The sequence below is a fragment of the Hypanus sabinus genome, chromosome 4 (assembly GCF_030144855.1).
Source record: "Hypanus sabinus isolate sHypSab1 chromosome 4, sHypSab1.hap1, whole genome shotgun sequence".
Taxonomy (NCBI): Eukaryota; Metazoa; Chordata; class Chondrichthyes; order Myliobatiformes; family Dasyatidae; genus Hypanus; species Hypanus sabinus.
Window position 1 is genome coordinate 37,163,784 of NC_082709.1, and position 22,523 is coordinate 37,186,306.

Sequence of the window (22,523 nt, forward strand, 5' to 3'; positions counted from 1 at the left end):
CTTTGGCCCCTCAGAGCTGTGGTACATTCATAACATGAGTATGAGTTGGATTGCTATGGTGAGGTTGTATAAGGCATTGGTGGGACCAAATCTGGAGTATTGTGTGCAGTTTTGGTCACCGAATTGCAGGAAGGATATTAGTATGGTTGAAAGAGTGCAGAGAAGGTTTACAAGGATATTGCCAGGACTTGAGAAACTGAGTTACAGAAAAAGGTTGAATAGGTTAGGACTTTATTCCCTGGAGTGTAGAAGAATGAGGGGAGATTTGATGTATATAAAATTATAATGGGTATAGATAGAGTGAATGCAAGCAGGCTTTTTCCACTGAGGCTAGGGGAGAAAAAACCAGAGGACGTGGGTTAAGGGTGAAGGCGGAAAAGTTTAAATGGAACATTGGAGGGGGCTTCTTCACACAGAGAGTGGTGGGATTGTGGAATGAGCTGCCAAATGAAGTGGTAAATGCGGGCTCACTTTTAACATTTATGAAAAGCTTGGACAGGTACATGGATGAGAGGAATATAGAGGGATATGGTCCAGGTGCAAGTCAGTGGGACTAGGCAGGAAAATGGTTCAGCACAGCCAAGAAGGACCAAAAGACCTGTTTCTGTGCTGTAATGTTCTATGGTTCTGTGGTAATGTTCTGAAAGGCTCCTTAGATATTCAGTATGCTGTCTGACTCCAGGAAAACTCTGGCCAGTAACTCTTCAAAAAGGAGAAGAAGCATTTGGGATAGCAGTAAGGGTCTTTGAATTAATGTGCCAAAAGCACCACTACAGACACTCACCTGCATGCCCCTTGGGTGCCTCGTGTCCCATCTCTGGAAGATTCTGTAGTTCCCACATTGGCCTTATTGGCTACCTCGACCCAGAAATCTGAAGTGGAATTGGACAATTCCTCACGATCGAGGATTACGTTAGTAGTTATTTAATGGTCTCTGTCGTTAACATCTACAGTATGAACAAAACATATTTTCCAATATTCCAAAAATTGTAATACTGAACTGTTAGAAGTTTCTGTTCAACATATTCAGATACTTAGTCAATAGCATTGTACTAACTCTTGTACCTGAATTTGCTTGATTTAATAGTTTAATGCTTAATGATTGTATTCCCTTATCTTATATGTTGTTTGCTTTGTTTTGTTTGGTTATACTGTCCAATTCTGGCACAGTTTAGCCTTCAAAACAGGGCAAAGCCTGATTTGACTCATTAGGTTGCACTCTTTAAGTTAATTCACCTTATGATCACAAGATATAATGTCAGAAGCTTTTGTTTTTAATCTCACTGTACCTTTCAAATGTACTAAAGTGAATGCTACAAAACTGCTGGGTTCTGAGATGCTGCTGTGTAAAAATGTGCGATTGCTATAAATGAGGTGGGCCATGGGCCTGTTTCTGTGCTGCATGAGTCAATGATATCTGCTTTGCCTCTTTATTTGGGATCCATTAGAATGTTGGTATTGAAATATGTGAATGTTATCCAGTTGGGTAGCTCCACAAGGTGTGAAATGATATATAGTCTAGTTTTAAGTTAGTTTTTGCTGAATATTTTCCAATCTTGCCTGGGTATGATATCTCTCCTATAAGGTATTCCAGTTTTCAGAATATTAAAGTTGGTGAAAATGTCAAATGCAAGATGATATATGCTTTTTATTTCTGTATGTTGCAAGGGTTGCCATTAAACTTAAAATATCAATGTACTGGAAAGGAAAATCTCAAATGTGACACTGAACAAATATGGTAAAACTTGAGTGAACAGGGAGATGAACAGTAGATGCACTAAATCAATCCAGTTGCTGCTTGCAAATGCTTGCATTGAGATTTATAAATTAAGTTTCTGTCGTAAGCTGCACCATGACCGATCTCAAGCTTACCTTAGGATCTTTGAGTTGTATGGAATACAAAGAGGCCCTTTGGCCTGTTGCATCATTGAAACCTTCCTGCCCATCTATACTAATTCCATGTGGCCGCATTAATGCTATACACTTCAATGCCTGACTCATTCGAGTACCTGCCCACATGACTCTTAAATGTTACTGTTCCTGCTTCCACCAACTTCTGACAGCTCATTCCAGAGAGTGCAGAAGAGATTTACACAAATGTTGCCTGGATTGGAGAGCATGCCTTATGAGAATAGGTTGAGTGAACTTGGCCTTTTCTGCTTGGAGTGACGGAGGACGAGAGGTGACCTGAAAGATGTATATAAAATGATGAGAGGCATTGATATTGTGGACAACCCTGGCTTTTTCCCAGAGCTTAAATGGCTAACACAAGGAGGCAGAATTTTAAGGTGCATGGAATGCACTGCTGGTGATGGAGGTGATATAATGGGGTTTTTTAGGAGACTCTAACATAGGTACATGGAGATTAGAAATAGAGAGGGCTATGTGGTAGGGTAATTCTAAGCAGTTTGTGGAGTAGGTTACATGGTCAGCACAACATTGTGGGCCGAAAGGCCTGTAATGTGCTGTAGATTTCTATGTTCTAGATACCAACTACTCTTTGAGTGGTGTTACATACCCCATGGGTAGCTTGTGACTGTCACATGACCCTGATGTAATTGAGACTCTGCTGAGCATGATGTAAAGGTCTTATGATGTTGGAGTGATGTAATTTTCCTGCCAGTGAGAGGTCATGTGATAGCCTGTTTCAACAGGTATAAAAGGGGAAAGCCTTGCTGTGACGCAGGTTAGTTCATGGTTTAATTCGTCAGTGGCTCCGTTATGCTGCGTATTCATCTCATGACACAGTTTTGTTTTAAAGTGGAGTTTTACTTTCTGCTTTAAGTCTCAAAAGTTATTGCCAGCAGTTTTTAAAACCACTGCCCGTTTAGTCCAGTTGGAGAGTGAAGAATTTACTGAAGTACAGAAAAATCGAAGGATCAAGTAAAGTTGGTGTCGTCATCGGTAATACAGGATCGACATTATTGAATCCTCATTTGGAAGAGATAGTAACCTGCATCTGAGATAGTCCCTGCTATAAGAGCAGAAAGGATTGGAGCAGGGTTATTCACCAAGAGGAAGGTCAGTGCCTTTAAGCTATTCTTAATTTCCTTCATCGTAAATCCTCCGGGCAAGGAATATTCCGCCTGGGATCAGCAGTAACGTCATGTTGACCAGGAATTCACTACTTCAGGAAAGTCTGTCCTAATTGACCATGTAAATCATTTGGACTTTTGCACTTATCACTTTAAGAACTGTGTTCACATTTATCGCTTTAAGAACTGTACGAGTTGCTGTATAGCCATTAACTTCCAGTTAAATTAGTTGTTTGTTTACTTTTTGTTTTTTATTGAGGAGAATTTAATAACTGTTTTATTTGTTTATAAAATACCTGTCTCAATTCTATATTCATTGATGCTGTATCATAACTATTGGGGGCTCGTGGGGTCTGAATCCATTTTTGAATTTAAATGCTTGTTTAATTATCAGTCTGTTTTGGAAAAGGGAAATACCCTATTCTTTTGTTTGATTGGTTTCTGAACGGTATTCGGCAGCAATGAATATTGACAACTTTCTGGCATCGCCAGACCTCGAGTTATTAGCAAAGGCGAAAAAGAGTGATGTATCTGAGATTGCTAGCAGGTTGGAACTTAAAGGTATTTCAAAGGTTACAACTAAGCCCGTACTTAAGAGGAAAATCGCGGAACATTATATAGATACGGGTGTTTTTGATGAAGCAGTGTTACGTATTTTCCTTGTGAGTAAAACAGCAATCCAGTTACATCTGGATCAGGTAGCGTTAGAAAAGCTAAGAATAGAAACTGAGTTAAAACAGAAACAATTGGAAGCTAACTTGGAACTAAGTTGGTTGGTTAGAAGCTGAAAATAAAAAGGGAATTTGAACTTGCAATGATGCCGAGGGCATTGGAGCCTCCCTGCCCTCTATTGTGGACCTGTACTCTTCCAGGTTGAAGAAGAGGGCGGGGAACATCATAAAGGACTCCTCCCATCCTGCACACGGACTGTTTGAACTGCTTCCGACTGGTAGACGCTTCAGATCCTTCCAGACTAAGACTAATAGGCACTGGAGAAGTTTTTTCCCTACTGTGGTCACTTTGCTGAACAGTTAACTGTCGGCTAACTATTACTTGGATTGCACTACTTGAATGTATAATCTATATTTTCATTTATATTTATCATCTGTTATGAGCAGAGAGACAACATCTGCCAGAAGTAAATTCCTTGTATGTGTACAGGTACTTGGCGATTAAAGTCTGATTCTGATTCTGATTCAATGGCGGAATTAAAGTCCAGTGTTCAGTCCTCTGGCTCTAGGAAAACAGTTTTTGTTAGTTAGGAAATTAAATTTGTCCCTCCATTTAGTGAAGCAGAAGTAGAGAAATATTTTCAACATTTTGAAACTGTTGTTCTGATTTCAGAGTGGCCGAAAGAGAAATGGTCAGTGTTGTTACAGAGTGTATTAAAAGGCAAAGCACAAGTTGATACAGCTTTAACTGCTGATCAAGCACTTAATTATGATATTGTGAAGCAGCATATATTAAAGGCGTATGAGCTGGTTCCCAAGCTTATAGAGAAAGATTCAGAAATTTGAAGAAATCTGTGGAAAAAACTTATGTGGAATTTGCCTACGATAAAGTGATGTGTTTTGAGAGATGGGTTTCCTCTTAAAAAAAAGTAAATGGGGACTATAATAAATAGAAAGAGTTGATTTTAATGGAGGAATTTAAAAGGAGCATCCCTGTTGAAGTAAGAACATACTTAAAGGAGAAGGGCACTGCTACATTGCAGGAGTCTGCTAAATTAGCTGATGAATATGCTTTAATCCACAGAAAATAAATTTCCTCAGGGCAGAACTTTTAAAAGGAGAAATAACACAGAGAATCAAGGTAAACCAGAAATTAAATCAGAAGTTAGTGAGAAAGGTAAGGAGGAAGGAAAACCTGTGAAGGAAAGACAGTTTGGCCCCATTTGTAATTATTGTAAGAAACTTGGTCACCTAATAGCTAACTGTTTCCGATTGAAGAAGAAGGAGAAGGAAGCAGTCCCAGATGCTTGTGTGCAACATACTGAAACACCTGTAAATCCACAGGGTTTATTAAGCACAAATTAAGTTTTGTTAGAGTCTGACGAAGTTTAGAGGGGATATGATCATTTTATAACTGAAGGATTTGTATCCTTGAAAGAGGGATCCACACCGGTGCCAATAAGAATCCTTACATATACTGGAGCTTCTCAATCACTGATGTTAGACAGTGTGTTAAAGTTTAATGAAAAGTCTGACACTAGTGAGCTAAACTATATACGAGGTGTTGGGAGTCCCTTATGCCTGTACGTTTGCATAGAGTAAATTTAAGGTCAGGGTTAGTTACAGGACTTGTTAAAGTAGGACTACAACCTAGCTCATCCGTGAATGATGTCTATTGCTAGGAAATGACTTGGCAGATGGACAAGATTTTCCTGGAATGCATTTGACAATAAAATCAGAGGAACCACAGATGGATTCTAATATAGATTCCTCCTGTGTTGTAACTCGAGCCATGGCTAAAAAGTTTGATGTGCAGAATGAGGTTGTTACCCGTGACTGTTCAACTCGGGATTTGAATTTTGAGGATGTGTCTGAAACTTTCTTACCTTCATTGTTTGAACAAGATTCTTGGAGTAAGTCTGACCCTGAAGATTTGTCTCTGTCTCAGAAGGAGATGATAGCAGAGCAGAGTAAAGATCCTGAGTTTATCAAATTAAAAGAACAAGCTCTTCCAGATAGTGAAATTGATAAGGTGCCAGTAGGATGTTATTTTGAGAAAGGAGTATTAATGAGAATGTGGAGATCGCCTACAATTCCTGTAAGTGATAAATGGAAGGTTGTTCACCGGGTAGTTGTTCCTACACTTTATCGAAATGAGCTTTCAACTTTAGCTCATAGTGTGCCCTTGGGTGGACATCAAGGGGTGAAGAAAACTGTGAACAAGGGTTTTTAAACATTTTTACTGGCCTGGTTTGAGGAAAGATGTGGTGAAGTTTTGCAGAAGGTGTCATATTTGCCAAATAGTGGGTAAACCGAAACAAATTACGCCAGTGGCTCCACTGCAACCTATTGCCGCATTCGGTGAACAGTTTTCTATAATTATTATAGAATCTGTAGGCCCATTACCAAAAACAAAAACTGGCCATCCGTACTTGTTGACTATCATGTGCACTGCGTCTAGGTTTTCAGAGGCAGTACCACTTAGGAATATAACGACTAAAACTGTAACAAAGGCTCTTATAAAATTCTTTACTTTTTTTGGGTTGCCTAAGGAAATACAATCTGCTCAAGGTAGTAATTTTATGTCTGGATTGTTTCAACAGATAGTTTGTAAACTGGAAGCTAAGCAGATTACCTTGTCTGCATACCATCCAGAATCACAAGGAGCCTTGGAGAGGTTTCATTCTACCCTCAAGACTATGATTAGGACGTATTGTGTGGAAAATGAAAATGATTGGGATGAGGTTATATACTTCTGTTTGCAGTAAGGGAGTTGGTACAGGAATCATTAGGTTTTAGTCCATTTGAACTTGTATTTGGGCATTGAGTTAGAGGACCTTTGGCCTTATTAAAAGTACAATGGATTAATAAAGAGCTACACGCTAATTTGCTGGACCATGTTTTAAATTTTAAGGACAGATTACATAAAGCTTGTAGTTTAGCCAGGGAAAATTTAAAATCGGCTCAGGAGAAAATGAAAGCCCGGTACGATAAAGAAGCTAGGATGAGGACATTTAAGCCTGGAGATAAGGTGTTGGTTCTTTTCCCAGTGCAAGCGAATCCTTTACAAGCTAAATTTCATGGTCCTTATGAAATTATGTCTAAAACTAATGATGTGGATTATGTGATTTAAAAACTCCAGATCGTAGAAGGCCAACACAACTTTGCCATATAAATATGATAAAACCATATTATGAGAAGCAGTCTGCTACTATGACTGTTGTGGTCAGTAAGAATGAATTTGATCTCACTAGGAACTTAATGGATGATTCATCTGCAACTTATTCTAAACCTAACGTTGTTTCTGTCAGATCACCAAACTCAACCATTCTGGAAAATATTGATGAGAAATTAGCTCACTTACAGCCAGAGCAGAAGCAGCAAATGAAGCAATTAATTTTTAAATAGAAGTATTTATTTCCAGACATTCCTAGAAGAACCACTGTAGCTTCACAAGATGTCGATGTTGGAGATGCCAAACCCATAAAGCAACATCCATATAGGATGAACATGGAAAAATGTGAACTTGCTGAGAAAGAAATTAAATATATGCTAGAGAATAATATTATTCGACCTTCTAACTCGAATTGGAGTTCACCATGTGTTATGGTGCCCAAGTCAGACGGTAGTATTTGGTTTTGTACTAACTACAGGAAGGTGAATGCTGTAATGAAAGCAGATGTGTATCCAATTCTTGGAGTGGATGATTGTGTAGATAAAGTTGGAAAAGCAAAGTTCCTTACAGAGATTGATTTATTGAAAGGGTATTGGTGTGTTCCATTGATGATAGAGTTAGAGAGATTTCTGCATTTGTAACACCATCTGGGCTATATGAATATAATGTTCTTCCATTTGAGATGAAGAATGCCCCAGGTACTTTCCAGCGGATGATTAACTCTGTGATTCAGGGGTTAAAAGATACGGATGCCTATATTGATGATTTAGTTACAGGAAATGATACTTGGGAAGCACATATTACTGCGGTGGAGAAATTATTTGAAAGGCTTTCAAAAGCGAATTTAACCATTAACTTAGCTAAAAGTGAATTTGGGCAGGCCACTGTGACTTACCTTAGTTATGTTGTAGGTCTGGGCTTGGTTAAGGGAAATGGTTAAGGAAATAAATCAAACTCCAATTCAGCAACAAAAGTTTGATGTTACCGGAATATAATATTTTGTTAACTCATAGGCAAAGATAATGTGATTGCTGATCGTCTATCTAGATGTTGAATGTACAATGTAATTTTTATAATGGAGTAATATTTTAACATTTGTAACATTCCTACTATATAGTAATTTGTATGGTGCTGTATGATAATACTATGTATATTGTGTATGTTGTAAATTTTATACATTTTGTATTTTTTTGTAAATAGTTAATTGTTAAAATTTTGTTCATGACAGACCAAAATATTTTTTTTGGAGGGAGGTGTTATATACCCCGTGGGTATCTTGTGACTGTCACATGACCATGATGTAATTGAGTCTCTGCTGAGCATAATGTAGTGGTCTTGTGATGGTGGAGTGATGTAATTTTCCTGCCAGTGAGAGGTCACGTGATGGCCTGTTTCAACAGGTATAAAAGGGGAAAGCCTTGCTGTGACGCAGGTCAATTCATGGTTTAATTCATCAGTGGCTCTGTTATGCTGCATATTTGTCTCATGACACAGTTTTGTTTTAAAGTGGAGTTTTACTTTCTGCCTTAAGTCTCAAAGGTTATTGCCAGCAGTTTTAAAAACCACTGCCAGTTTAGACCAGTTAGAGAGTGAAGAATTTACCAAAGTACGGAAAACCCAAAGGATCGAGTAACGTTGGTGTTGTCATCAATAATACAGGATCGACCTTATTGAATCCTCATTTGGAAGAGATAGTAACCTGCATCTGTGATAGTCCCTGCTATAAGAGCCGAAAGGATTGGAGCAGAGTTATTCGCCAAGGAGAAGGTCAGTGCCTTTAAGCCGTTTTTAATTTCCTTCATCATAAATCCTTTGGGCAAAGCATATTTCGCCTGGGATCAGCAATAATGTCACGTCATCGAGGAATTTGTTACTTCAGGAAAGTCTCTCCTAATTGACTGTGTAAATCATTTGGACTTTTGCATAAGAACTGTGTTCGCATTTATCACTTTAAGAACTGTTTGAGTTACCGTTTAGCTAACTTCCAGTTAAGTTAGTCGTTTGTTTACTTTTTTTATTGAGCAATGTTTAATAAAGTTTTGTTTATAAAATACCTGTCTCAATTCTGTATTCATTGATGCCGTATCATAACCGTGAAAAAAAATTACCCTTCTGATCCTTTTATTCTGAAGAATTTATGGCAGATTTTATAAAAAAAAAATCAGTCAATTGTTAAAGTGAGAGGTCTAGACAGCCTGAAGTGTTTCTAGTTAGGGGCATGTGGCTTAGTGCAAAGCATGCGACATAGCCAATTTGCTCAGACTTTGGAGGCTTGGTGTTATATCTGAAATGTAATGCAAACGTGGACAATCTTGTCTAAATCTTGTGAAGTGAAAGTAAATGCTGTTGACATTGAGGTAGCATTGGATTGAATGTAGTCCTGGAGATGCCGGAATCAGTGAGAATTAGTGGAAACACAATCCTTGTACACAAAGATAATAGTGGTTGGGGATCAAATATCTCCACCACAGGAAATCTCTGCAGGAGTTTCTCTTGGTAGTGTCCTCGGCCCAAACTTCTTGGCTGTTTCATCAATATCCTTTCTGCACTCACAAGGCCAGAAGTACAGATTGTCACTGTGCAATGCTCAGCAGCATTGGTGACTCTTTGTAATGGAGCATTCTACATCCAAATGTAGCAAGACCTTGACAATGTCCCAACCTGGGACGATAGGTGGTAATGAGCCTTCACTCCACATTAGTGCCTGGCAGTGACAATATCCAACACCTAGACTTATTATTCCTAATACATAAGCACTTTTCCTCACTTTTCAAAATTTTTTCAATAAATTTATAGCTTGTAGGTTTCCATGTAAAAAAGAAAGTAAATAATCATATTGCAGTAGGCAGAAAAATGCATGAGGCAATATTTTGCTGTGTTTTTCTAGCAGTTCCATGGGGAAAAGGTGTGGAACTGGAGATGTTTCTAATATTTTCAAGCAGGAAATTTGAACAGCAGGTAGTTCTAAGTGTGGAGCTTTTCACTGGTGCTGATGCTCGGCTGGCTGTTTAATTTTTGCAATCTAATAAGAGTGAAAATAAATGACAGCTATGTTAGACACCATGTATTAAAATACCTTTTAAAAATGCTGGCCTGTGTAAAATAAGTTTATTGGTGCTGCATTACTGCAAAAGAAAGCTTAAATTTGTTTACACTATAGTACAGGATGCTTGCTTAATAGTTGAAGTTTGTAACATTAAATGCAACCACAGACGTCATGATGTTTTGGTAGATGTTTCCCATTGTATTGTACTGATGGTGTGTAGATTACCGAATTGTTTTCTTAAATTTATTGCAGCTGCTGATAATCAAATGATGGGCAACTGATCTATCCAAAATGAGAGAGATTGCGAATTTTCCTTGCTTCAGCTGAAGAGTGGGTGGCTTTAAAATAAAATTGAAGATTGTTTCTCATACACCTAGGTGAGGCTTTCTGAAGTGATATTATTAAGGTAGACTTAAACATCTGCGTGGAAGGATATGTTGAATTATGGATTGAAATGTCATTGTTGAAAGCTAACCTGGTATTCCTTTCTCTAACCAATTGCTTTCAAGCTTGAAATATGTAGCATTTTAATAGCACATTAAATGAGCTGCATGATTTGTCTTGCCTCAGTAAAAAGATAAATTATTTAAGGGCTGATAATGCATTATTATAATGAAGTTGAAGAACTGTATTCCTGATTGGTTGGTCTTTCTCACAAGCTGATGGGAGGTATTCTATCCTGTAAAGTTTTTGGGATGCAATCAATTATAGTATATCTATGTTCTGTCTCACTGAAATAAGTTTCTTGCATCCAAGGTCATTTATTGAAAATGAATCTTGACTTTCACTTGACTTACCTTATCTTCCAAAGCAAATGTCAAATGCTGGCTGAATTAACATGTGGCTTTCCTCTAATCTGCTTTATCCTGGATTCTGAAGATGGATAACCAAGTGACTGGTGCTCAGCTTCAACTGTTGCTACCATCTCCTGAAAGTGCAGCCTAGATCTGCACCTGAAAATGTCTGATCATTTTAGAGATGGTTTACCTTTTGATTCTTACAAATGTTTTCTGTCCTTGTTTTCTGCACTTCCTTCCAGCTATTCATAATGTTGAAATTTCTTAGACTGGTATATTTTTAAGCTGGCTCCTTTCACACCCCAACATCTCTATATTAATTATTATTAATGGCTGATTGTAGCTCCAGTTTATTTTCTGCGCTAGCTATCTTAACTCAGGTTAGCTTTCTTCATTGTAGGCAGATAAAGCAGTTAAAATCTTTAACAGTTTCTGACATTTTAATTGCTACATAAAGTAAATCTTCGACTTAATGTAATTACCTATGTATATTGAAGGCATAGATCGACAGATTCTTGATTGGTCAGGACATGATACAGGGAGAAGGCAGATGAATGGGCTGAGAGGAAAATTGGAACAGCTATGATGAAATGGCAGAGCAGAACCAATGGGCCAAATGGTTTAATTCTGCTCCTCTATCTTATGGTCTCAATGAATACCCAGAAATTAATCCCTAGTTGGTTGTGTGGAACTCACAATAGTGCCAGATTTCAATTATGTAAACCTACAGTATATAGCACATTGACTCTGATATAAAATGCATAGATCCTGCAATGAAGAATGAATTTCTGTGTCTCTTTTTTTGAAGTCATTGTGGTAGAAACTTGTCATGATAGTTAAAGTTGTATAATTCAAAATAATTAGCTGGTGTATTATAAGTATTTCATTGTAAAGTAGCCTAATAGCTGAACTAAGATGAGCAATGAAAGAGGGTACAATTAATTTATGAATTGTGGAATAATTTGTTTTTTTTGTGCTGTATCCATTTAGACATCAGTAAGACTGCCAATGAGAATTTTTTTTCTTTAAATTTTCAAGTTGGGTTCCCAATCCATAGACAATCCATATTAAATGATGTAAAATGTAATTGAAATTTTAAAAAATAGATTTGATTTTACAGGACCATAAGTTAAGTTTTGAATTTGTGTAGGCTACCAGAAAGTTAGTTACATATTCATTTACTTGGCAAATGGAAGCAAATCTCCATGTAAAATAAAAATACTGCTGATGTTGGAATTATTTCAGAATATAGGCCCTTCATTAGAACCTAGTCTGAAACTCTTTCCACTGGTAGTCCTGATTGTTTCCAGCATTTCTGGTTTATCTTCATTAATATAAAGGGTGAAATTTTCCTTCCAAATAGTAGTAGTGTGATCACTCCAGACAAGTATGATTTTTCTCCGAAGGAGTTGTGTATTGGTGGGTCCTAAGGTGGCCCTAGAGGCCGATCGGGCATCTACATAACTGAGATGTTAGGGTGGATTCTGTTAATAAAGAACGCCTGTACGTGACTTTAACATGGGGAGACTAATGCACAGGTAGTCACCACAAGGTCCTTGACAGATTGAGGTCAGGGTCCAGTGGCATGGAATGCAAGATGACTGGGGACTCTTCACTACTGCAGCTTTCCTCTGCCTTCACTGCCATTGTGATGTGTCATCGTCTTCTGCCAGCTCCACCTCTGAGGTCTTGGTGGGATCGTTCTTTGTATGGAACTTCTCCCTTGGCCTTACCGCCATAGTTGCTCCTATGAGGAACAAAGCACCAGAGGGCTAAACTTCAGAGGGCATCTCTCTTGGCATCTCAGGAACTCACAAGCCTCTCCACTGTGACAAGGTAATGATCCTCTGAAAAGCCTTCCAATAAGATTTTACGAGGATATGGAGTCTGGAAATTGTGTGTGTGCCAAGTTACTACATTTCTGCATAGAGAATATGAATCAAAAATTTGGTACTTAAACAGTATTGAGTTTCTTGTGAATTTTGCTAAACTTGGTATCCATTGGAACGTGGTATGGGCCACCTCACAGGTAGGTGTGGTGTGGTTCATGCTACCTGAAGGGGATCAGTCTTCCTGAATCGTGGACATTGGGAATGATTTGTAATTCACTGGTAGAGAAGTTTTTGAGGAATTGTACTCTTTTCTTGCTCTCTCCCCCACCCCCCCACCCAGTTCAGGTTGATAATGATTGTGCCCCACTACCATCTCTGTAGCTAGAATATTTAAATGTTACTTTCCCTGTCATGCATTCTGACTTTTATGTATTGCAAATACAGCAAATGTTACTAATATAATTTTCTTGTGATGTCGAAGTTTTAGAAGAATTCTAAGACCTGTACAGCTAGTTAGGGACCTGCTAAATAATTAATAATTTTACTCTGACAGTTTTAAGAGGCAGGGATTCTGAATGGCATTGTAAAATGTGTTTTCTTTTTGAAGTGGTGCAAGGCCCAAATTACAGTGAAAGACGAGTGGCAAAATCATTGGTAGTTACTTTGACACCTTTGTTGAATTGCATGTTTGATCTTTCACAGATCTTCATTGCAGAGGCCACTGTGGTCTGCAAGGTTTTTCAAATACAGCCGTTCCCCGCTTTACCAATGTTCACTTTACGCCACTTCGCTTTTACAAAAGATCTACGTTAGTAACCTGTTTTTGCATTACAAAGAGGAATTTTGCTTTTGTGAAAACTTTTCCCATATAAATTAATGGTTCTTCACTTTACGCCATTTCGGGTGAAGAAAGGTTTCATAGGAACGCTCTACCTTTGTAAAGTGGGGGGCAGCTATAGTTTCAGCTTGAATTTCTTGTGTAGTGTTTGCTATTTGTCAATGTTTTAACAACTTGCAAGAAAACAGAATTATTGATTCACACGGGGAAATCAGGATTGTAATAATTATTGATCTGATTAGTGCATGTTCCAGGTTCAGTTGACTCTGAACTATAAAGGGGTGTCAGAATAATTCTGCTAATTTTATTTTTTCAATGCTATAGAAAACAATTCTTTAACTCTTGAAGGAAGCCTATTTAGTGAAATAAGTAAGAATATGGTCACTTTTAAAGTATGTGATCCACATATCTTGAACAAGTTATAAATGTATATCACTTTTGCTGTAGCATTTACTTTCAATCAGTAATAGCACAGTACATTTTCTGATGTATTTCCCTGGGTTCCTAATGGCTGATTATTGAATGTCTCTGGAAGAATCCTCGTTTTTCTCATTTCTGTTCAGCTAGTAGCAATCCAAAAATTTTACCATTTACCATCTTCTGTTCTTTCCAGAACAGTTTCTGATATTCACATTCTTCAAGATTACTTCTTCAGTAAATATTTTTGCACTCTGTTTTATTCACCAGATAAAAAAGATTTTAAACAACTGTATTTGCTGCTTTGTTTGAATAAACTGATAAATATTTGTTAATAAGCATTTTATTCTGCTACAAGATTGGTGACATTCAAATTACCCCTCATTAGTAATTTTGATCTTTAATACAATTTTGACATAGACTTTGAAAATGTATTTTACTAAAGATTCTGTAGTTTTTTTATCAAAACATTTTCTTTGGCATTTAAAATATTCTCTGAATTCTAGCTAATTAAATTTGTTCTTTTGAGTTTTCTACATTGATGATAAGACCAACATTAATTGTCAAGCTTAAAATGGCCTTGAAAATGTGATTGTGAATTGGCCTTCTAGTTAAGACTTTCCCACAGTGTCGTTTGTTGGGGAATTCCAGGATTTGAACTCTGAGGCAATGAAGGAATGACTGACAAACGTAAAAAACAGACACATTTAAATCCTGTAGCAAAACCATTCTTTAAAAATATATGGATATTACAAAACCGAAACTCTTCGTTAATGGGCAAAGAATAGGGTTTATCCACTGAGTCTATATCAAGATTATTTAATGTCATTTCCATGACATAAGTGTAAATGAGAATGAAGTAATTGTTACTTCGGATCTGATGCAGCACAAAAAACGCATAATAAGATAAAGAGCGCAATACTTAAAAAAAACCGGAATAACTATTGTAGGGTAATGTCATTGGTGGAAAATTACAGAATTCCCAGCCACAGACACTGGGTTGGGGTTCGCTTTATGAGCCGTGTCTAACGTGATGAGGTAATTGCACATTTTGTGTTCCGCTTTTGGTGTTCAGTAAATGAGCTGTGATGGCTTTTCTGAAAACTAAAAAAACCTCTGCTATTTTATTTGTAAAAACCAACAAGGTAAATACAGAAAATAGTTTATGTAAATTGATTTATGTCCATAAAGTGACGCTAGGCACAGGAGTGTCTGTACATAATGTGACTTTCACGAGGAATGATAAAGTAGTAGTGATGGTGGGTATGAAGGGGTGGGTTAGTGTGTGGAGGTGTTGATCACTCTTGCAGTTTGGGGAAAGTAACTTGTTTTGGATCTCGTGATCCTGGCATCGATGCTACGTAGCCTCCTCTGTGGTGGCAGTGGGACAAGCATACCATGAGCAGGGTAAGTGGGATCCTTCACGATGTTACTGGCTCGTTCTTGTCCCTGATGGCGAGTAGGCTGGTGCCGGTGATGTTTTGGGCTATTTTGACTCCCTGTCACAGAGCTTTCCTGTCAGCCACAGTGCAGTTTCTGTACCATGCAGTGTTGCAGCCTGTTAGGATGCTCTCTACTGTGGTCCTGCAGAAGGACACGTGTATTGTCCAGCGCTCTTCAGCCAAAGTAGAGGCATTGGTGAGCTTTCCTGGTTATGTAGAATGTTTTCTGGGACTATGACAAGTTGTGGGAGATGTGCACTCCCAGGAGCTTGAAATTGCTTGCAATTTCCACTGCACCGTTGCTGATATAGAGGGGGATGTGAGTACTCCTGAAGTCGATAACAATCTCCTTTTACTTGTTAACATTGAGGAAGAGGTTATTTGTCTGGGACGAAGCCTTAATCTCTTCTACCACCCCTCTGTAGGCAATCTCATCATTGTTGGCAATGAAGCCCACCACCGTCCTGTCATTGGAGAACATGACAATGTGATTACTCGGGTATTTGATTGTGTAGTCAAGTGTGAGCAGAGTGTACAGCAAAGGGCTCAGAATGCAGCCCTGGTGGAGGGAGAAGTGCTTGTGCATACTGATTATCTGAGGTCTGTTGGTCAGAAAGTCCATGCAGAGAAAATCTGCAGATGCTGGAAATCCGTGCAACACACACAAAATGCTTCAGGAATGCAGCAGGCCAGGCAGCATCCATGGAAAAGAGCACAGTCATCATTTTGAGCTGAGACCCTTAAGCAGGTCAGTTTTTTTTTTAGAGCAGTGTGTTCCTGGACTTCGTTGCTGGGGTGGTGGAGGAGGCGGGTAGAATAGAAATAATTGGGGTGTGCTTGGGCACATGGGTATGCAGTGAATGGAGGGGTATAGACCACGTACAGGCAGGAGGGATTAAATGTCATTAGCTTGATTAGTTTGGCACCATGTCAAGGACTGAGGGGCCTGTTCCATGTTAATTGCTTTTCAATGTATATTTATTTTAGTACTTTCCCTATCCAGCCATAGAGTTTGTAAAACAGACTATTTGGTTGTCTGCCTTAATGTAATATCTTAGTTTGATCATTCAAGGAACTTGTGTTTTTTTAAAAATGCCATTCTGTCCATTAGTTCAGGTCTGCTCCCCCCCCCCCCTTACTGTTTCATCAGACATTGAATATTAGTACTTTGAATGCAGAACTTTTAATTTGTTAAATCTCTGCTGTTGTTGTTGTTAGTCTTTATCAAGCATCTTTCCAAATCCTTGTTTATAAAACAAGAGTTTGCATGAGATGTTTTACATTCTGGCTCTGTATTGATCAAGTTTTTAAACGCACTTGCTCCTTATGATTTCATTTGTCCATTCATGACCATCTCAACAACCAGTTAACCTTTCGAAAACAACAGCAAATCTCCACCACATTCATTCCTTGGTCCATTTTTTATGGCTTTATCTATGACCACCTTTGGTATTTTTCAGTTCCTTTTGAAGCTCATCTTGAATGTATTTTGTTGCCTTTACCCTTGCTTCCAACATATGCTAAAAATTTTGTACTGTTTTAAAGTTTTTTAAAATCTCATTAGTTTTATCTCAGCTTGAAAACAGTGATCAATATTGTTAATCAAATGCAAGCAAATTTCAGCATTTCCCTCCATTTCAAGTAGATTATTTCATGATAAACCAAAGCAGTTTTCAGTGCATTTTCCCTGCCTTTTAATACTTTGTTTTCAGCCCTTCTCCAATTATCTAACTTTTCCCATCTCTTAAGTTGAAAAATACTTATTTTAAGTTTCTGAATGACTTTAAACTTTGTAAGCATCATTACCCAAGCATTAAAAGATTGCTGTTAATCAGTCATTTATTGGAAATTGAATAAGTACTATTTTCTTCCTTTGTTGCTGATGGCCAGGAATGGTAATGTTCTAAGTACTGGAGGATTGTTAAGAATTGATGGCAAGAGCAAGCAATGGGGCTAAGGTGGGACCTTTTATATTGAGGGCCACATAGGCACCCTTTTTACATTTGCCTCAGAAGAAGCATTGTTAGCCGCAGGGAAGGGTTTGCACATTTTTTTTTAGCAGTATCATCTTCATTGCTAATAATGCCATGTCCACTTGAAACATACACAGAACATTCATTTACATTGACTGTATTGGTTCTGTTCTCTGCACTTGTACATAACATGACAATGGAGGTGATGAAGCATTCAATTCTCACTTCTATTTCACTTTTATGTGATCCATTTCGGACTTTTTCTTGACTTCATTATCTCGATCTTGGGACAAGGATTAGCAATCAATATTCATTACCCACATATCTTCGCAGTATCTTAATTAAATTTTGTCCCTTGCTATTACGGAGAGGGCTCAGGTTCAGATGCAGAAAATAATTAAGAGTGTTAACTGAATCATTGAATGAAAGTGGAATTGAAGACTAAAGTATGGCAGTATCTCTTGTATTTTATAGGGCTCTGCTAAGATCACATGCTGACTACAGTTATACAATTGGTCTACTTAGTTAAGGAAGGAAGGTTGGTGTTGGAAGTAGTTCAGAGATGAGTTACCAGACTAATTCCAGGGTTGGGTGTGGGGAGAGAGTACTGTCTTACGGAGATAAGTTGCACAAGTTTGACTTGTATCTGTTGGAGTTAAGAAGAGAGCTAGAGAGGGCAAGCACTTGATGAGGCATGAAATCTTGAGGGCTTTTGACCAGGTGGAGATGACATTTCCTCTTGCCAAAATCTAGAACTTGGTGATCATTATTTTAATAAGTAAATGTTATCCATTTAATACAGTGATTTTCTTTGTCAAAGGATGGTGATTGTTTAGGACTCTCTAGGAAAGAGCCTTTGAAAGATTTTAAGGCAAGTATAGATATTCTATAACCTTTCGGGTCAGGTGTATGGAATTAAGGACACACTGAAATCAACCAAGATCTAATTAAATAGAAGCAGGTTCATAGAATCTAGTAACTCTCTACTGCTCACCCTCTTAATTCATGTGTTCCGGATGCTTTCCTGTAGTGGTTCAAATCCATTCTTCCAGTTTTCCTAACTCTGTTGTATACTCGGTCTCAACAATAACACTCTTCCGCACCAGTGATTCCAGGATGTTTAACTGTCTGCTAAGGTTATCATTTCCATGTCAAAACAAGTCAAAAGTTGAGTTTATTTTCATATGCACCAGTAACTCTGCACAGGTGCATAGGTAAACTTGCTTCTGTGCCTGTGGTGCAGAAGTAGCATTTAAAAGAAAAAGAAATTATGCACAATTTTTCTGAGAAGAACACAGTTTGAACAATGAAAAATATCAATGTTAGTGAAACAGATAAAAGTGGTCATATTATTGCTAAACAATAGATATTAAGGCTTTGCTTTCTGATTCAAGAACTGAATGAATGATCTAAAGGATGAAGCTGTCCTTGAATCTGGTCGTGTCATACTAAGCCCACACTATTCTCTATTTTTTAAAATTCTCTCATTCTAATCAATTATTTCTCTCACTATTCCCCCCCCCCCGTCCCCAATTCCTCTCGCATACTCATCTATAGGCAATATACAGAAGCTAATTAACCTGCTAAATGACATGTCTTTGTAATATGGAAGGGTAGCAAGACAGCCCGAGGAAACCAATGCCACTGTAAAGAGAGTGGACTAATTCTACACAAATAGCACCAGAGGTCTGGGTAAGGCTTGTAGCTGTGAGACAACAGCTGATCGAGCCGTACAGCCACTGTCTTGCCCAGTTGGCTGCCCCTCTCATTCTCCGTGCTGTTCCCACTCTGACTCCTGCCTTTGGACTCCACCTCCGTTCCAGTGAGGCCCTACATAAGACAGGAAAAGTATCTGTTCCTCTGGTCACTTACAGAGCTTTCCTCGGTGAAGCCGGCAAAAACTGCTGTGTGTTTCTCGCATTTTTTTGCAGATCTCAAAGTTAAAGTCAAAATCAAGGTTGACATAGGCGCAACTGAATTATGCACAGGTGCAATGAAAAACTACTTGTAGCAGCATCACAGACACATAGCATCAATAGCATTGTATAAGCAACATTTACAAGAAAAGCATAAATTAAACATGAATTGTAAACCAGTCATTTCCACAGTGGGCAATATAAAGATAAAGTAGGAAGTAGGGGGTGCTCATTAATAAATACTTGCTATAAGCACTTGATTCTCAGTGTCTCGTATTTGCTTATTATGATCACGTAATCACCCCATTCCTTGCTAATCCACTGCTTTCTTAGATTTTGCTTGAAGTGCATAATAGTTATTGAAAAGCAATGCAACATATTTGGCATATCATGAGAAATGAGTACTGATGAAATCGTGTTATTCTCAGGCCAGGCCAGTACTGTAGTACAGTGTTAGCTAGCACAATTCCCATACTCTAATCATGCTGTGACGTGATTACTGTAAATTTGTGTAGGGCATTCATTGGGGTAAAGTTCAGAATCTGCTCTTTCAAAAATGGTCTTGACCACATTTCTCCAGCCCATGACTGAACCGAGGTATCTCTGCCTCACTTTATTTACCTTCAGGCAATGAATCATGTTTTGCCTGAACGATGATGATTTCATAACTCTCCACTTTATTGATCGCAGGGCTGGAGGTTGGGCTTAAACAATAGGCAATTGACCATAGTTGTCAATCCATAATGAGCGAAAATGCAGACCAAACAAACAAGTGGTATAGAAAGTATAGTGTGGAGTATCTGAAATATGGGTTTATACCAGCACCAAGCACACAGCAGCAGCCAGTGTGTCTATTATGCAAACAGGTTTTTTCAAATGAGGTAATGAAACCGCCATCCATGCTTCTTGAACGTTTGAAGAGAATACACTCTGGTAAAACAAACATGAACTTGCTTTATCTTCAGTCACTTTGTGAAAACGGATAATATGTCTGAACATATTTATCAGCATTTCACAACAAAGCAGTGATAGTTTGCATGCTTCATACCACAATTCATTGCTCATTGGTAAATCTGGAAAGCCCCTTATGATTGTGGCAACTGTAATGGGGGTTCTGAGTATGGTTTTGCATCAGTCACCAGACCAAATAATTAGTGATTCTGCTCAGCAATATCTCTGTTCAAAGACAAATCGATAAAACATTTGAGAATGTGGTAGACACATTGTGCAACATACTTAGGACAAAAGAATTTGCTCTGCAGTTGGATGAGTCAACTTTGCTAGGCAACAAATCTTTGCTGCTTGGTTATGTTTGATTCACAAGGGATGAAAACATGGTTCAAGAGTTATTGTTTGCAAGAGGACTAGAAAACAGATTTGAAGAGGTAGTTAATATTCTGAGTTGTTGAGCAATTTTTCAAAGAGAAGGACATTCTGTTCACCAACATTTTTCCTTGTGCAACAAATGGGACACCATCAATGACAGGACACTGCTGTGGGGTTATTACTTTCTTGAAAAAAGCTGAACCTAACGTATTTACGATTCACAAACAGCATCTTGTCACAAAAAAATCTAAGTGATCAGCTGCAGGAATCATTAAATACTGTTATCACAGCAATAAATAAAAGCAAATCCCATGTTCTCAATTCTTGACTATTTCGAAAGCTTTGTCTAGAGAAAGGTGAACATTTGCTATTGTATGGAGAAGTCAGCTCTCAAAAGGATGCTTTCAAGCTCTTTTTGGAATGGATAAAATTCTTTGAAGACTCAAATACTTCATTCAGTAATCAACTCAAGAATATTAGGTATTACATTGCTTATTTGTCAGAATTATTCACAAAGTTTAATGAAATCCATCTTCAGCTGCAAAGAAATTATGTGAATCTTATCAAAGTCAAATCGATTGTCTCCACATTTCTGTCCAGGTTAATCCTATTTGAGTGCAACATTGGCTGTTGTGACCTTTTCCAATTTCTGAGCCTCTCTGAGTTGGAAGAGAAAGAACGAATACTAGATAACGATCCTCAAGTATACCGTGCATACTTGCCCACCTGCATAAAGACATGTCAGAGAGATTTCAGAATCTTATTTGTGGCTTTAAATGACTTTGAATAATTTTGGAAATTATTTGTCTCAACTTTAAATATGCAGTTTCTATTTTTTTCTATGCATCATAAATCCAAATTCATTATATTTTTATGTAATGGTCGGAAAGAGGAAAGTGGGGGTGTGGTCTGGGACCCAACCAAGCAGTAACCCTAAAAAGTTTGGGAACCACTGTTGCATGCTGCTTTTACAAGAAAGAACAAAATTTAATTATAAAAAAAGTTCATTTTAATGAAAAGTGATCAAAGTAGTCATTGTTTTGTTAATCTGTAGAAATTTTTTTTTCGCAGTTGTTTTACAAGCTAAATTGGTTCAGTAAAAGTAACTACTCTTAAACTTGATGTAGGACTTAAGGTTTTTGTACTTTTTGTCCAGTGGTAGGTGTGTAAAGTTGGAATGGCTAGATGGCAAGGATCTTTGATGCTGAGTCATCCCCTGTAGATATAACCATGTGTTCCATTTTCCATACTTCTGCCTTGCCTGTCCGCAGGGTTCTCCTCCTCACCATCTTCTATTCTGCTAGATTCCTTCAATGGATCAAACTCCGTACTTCAGTGCGATGCCACTAATGACCACACCTTCCGTATCCTTCTCTGTTACACTTTCAGACAGACTAGCCTAACCTAGTCTACATCAGAATCAGGTTTATTTTCACTGTCTTATTTAATAGTGTTGCAGCAGCAGTAGGGTGCAAAGACATTATTGTAAATAGTGCACAAAAACTTATAATGAGATAATGTTCATGGACAATTCAGATATACAAGGGTTGGTTGATAGGTTCGTGGCCTAAGGTAGAAGGAGTCAATTTTAGAAAACCTAGCACATTTATTTTTCACCCTCCCCTAGTGTTGCCACCATGTCCTCGTGGACCTCCTTGGTTGATAAGCCCTTGAGACCAAGGTAGTGGATGATTGCACAAAAGCCGATGGTGTCCATTTTCTCAGACAGCGCATATTTGCAATTTTCAATGATCTGAAACAGAAATACCACAGAAGTTATTAACTTAAAACTTTCTGCATAATCACTCAAAGAGTTGAACTGCAGGCCTATGTAATGAGAGCTGTATAACTCATCTCATTCTACCTTAGGCCACAGACTTATCAATCACCCCTTCTGTGGATCGCTTTCTGGAGGTCCAAGATGCCGACTTCTACAAAGAAGGGATCCGTATGCTCCACGACCGCTGGACTAAGTGTGTAAATGTAGGAGGGGACTATGTTGAAAAATAAATGTGCTAGGTTTTCTAAAATTGACAACTTCTACCTTAGGCCATG

The 22,523-nt window shown here is 38.1% G+C and overlaps 1 protein-coding gene across 22 annotated transcripts in view; it reads left to right on the forward strand.

The window, feature by feature from the left end:
- Positions 1-22,523, forward strand: part of LOC132392660 (PTB domain-containing engulfment adapter protein 1-like) — a 403,579-nt gene that overhangs the window by 101,054 nt on the left and 280,002 nt on the right. For 4 of the 22 annotated variants that reach the window (XM_059966842.1, XM_059966836.1, XM_059966840.1 and 1 more), the window contains one exon: positions 10,180-10,304. The exons of 16 other annotated variants lie outside the window; for them this stretch is intronic. The gene's annotated coding sequence lies outside the window, so the exon portion shown is untranslated. Of the gene's footprint in view, positions 1-8,540; positions 8,649-10,179; positions 10,305-22,523 lie in introns of all 22 variants that reach the window. 2 more of the 22 variants (XM_059966838.1, XM_059966841.1) reach the window with 1 other exon arrangement.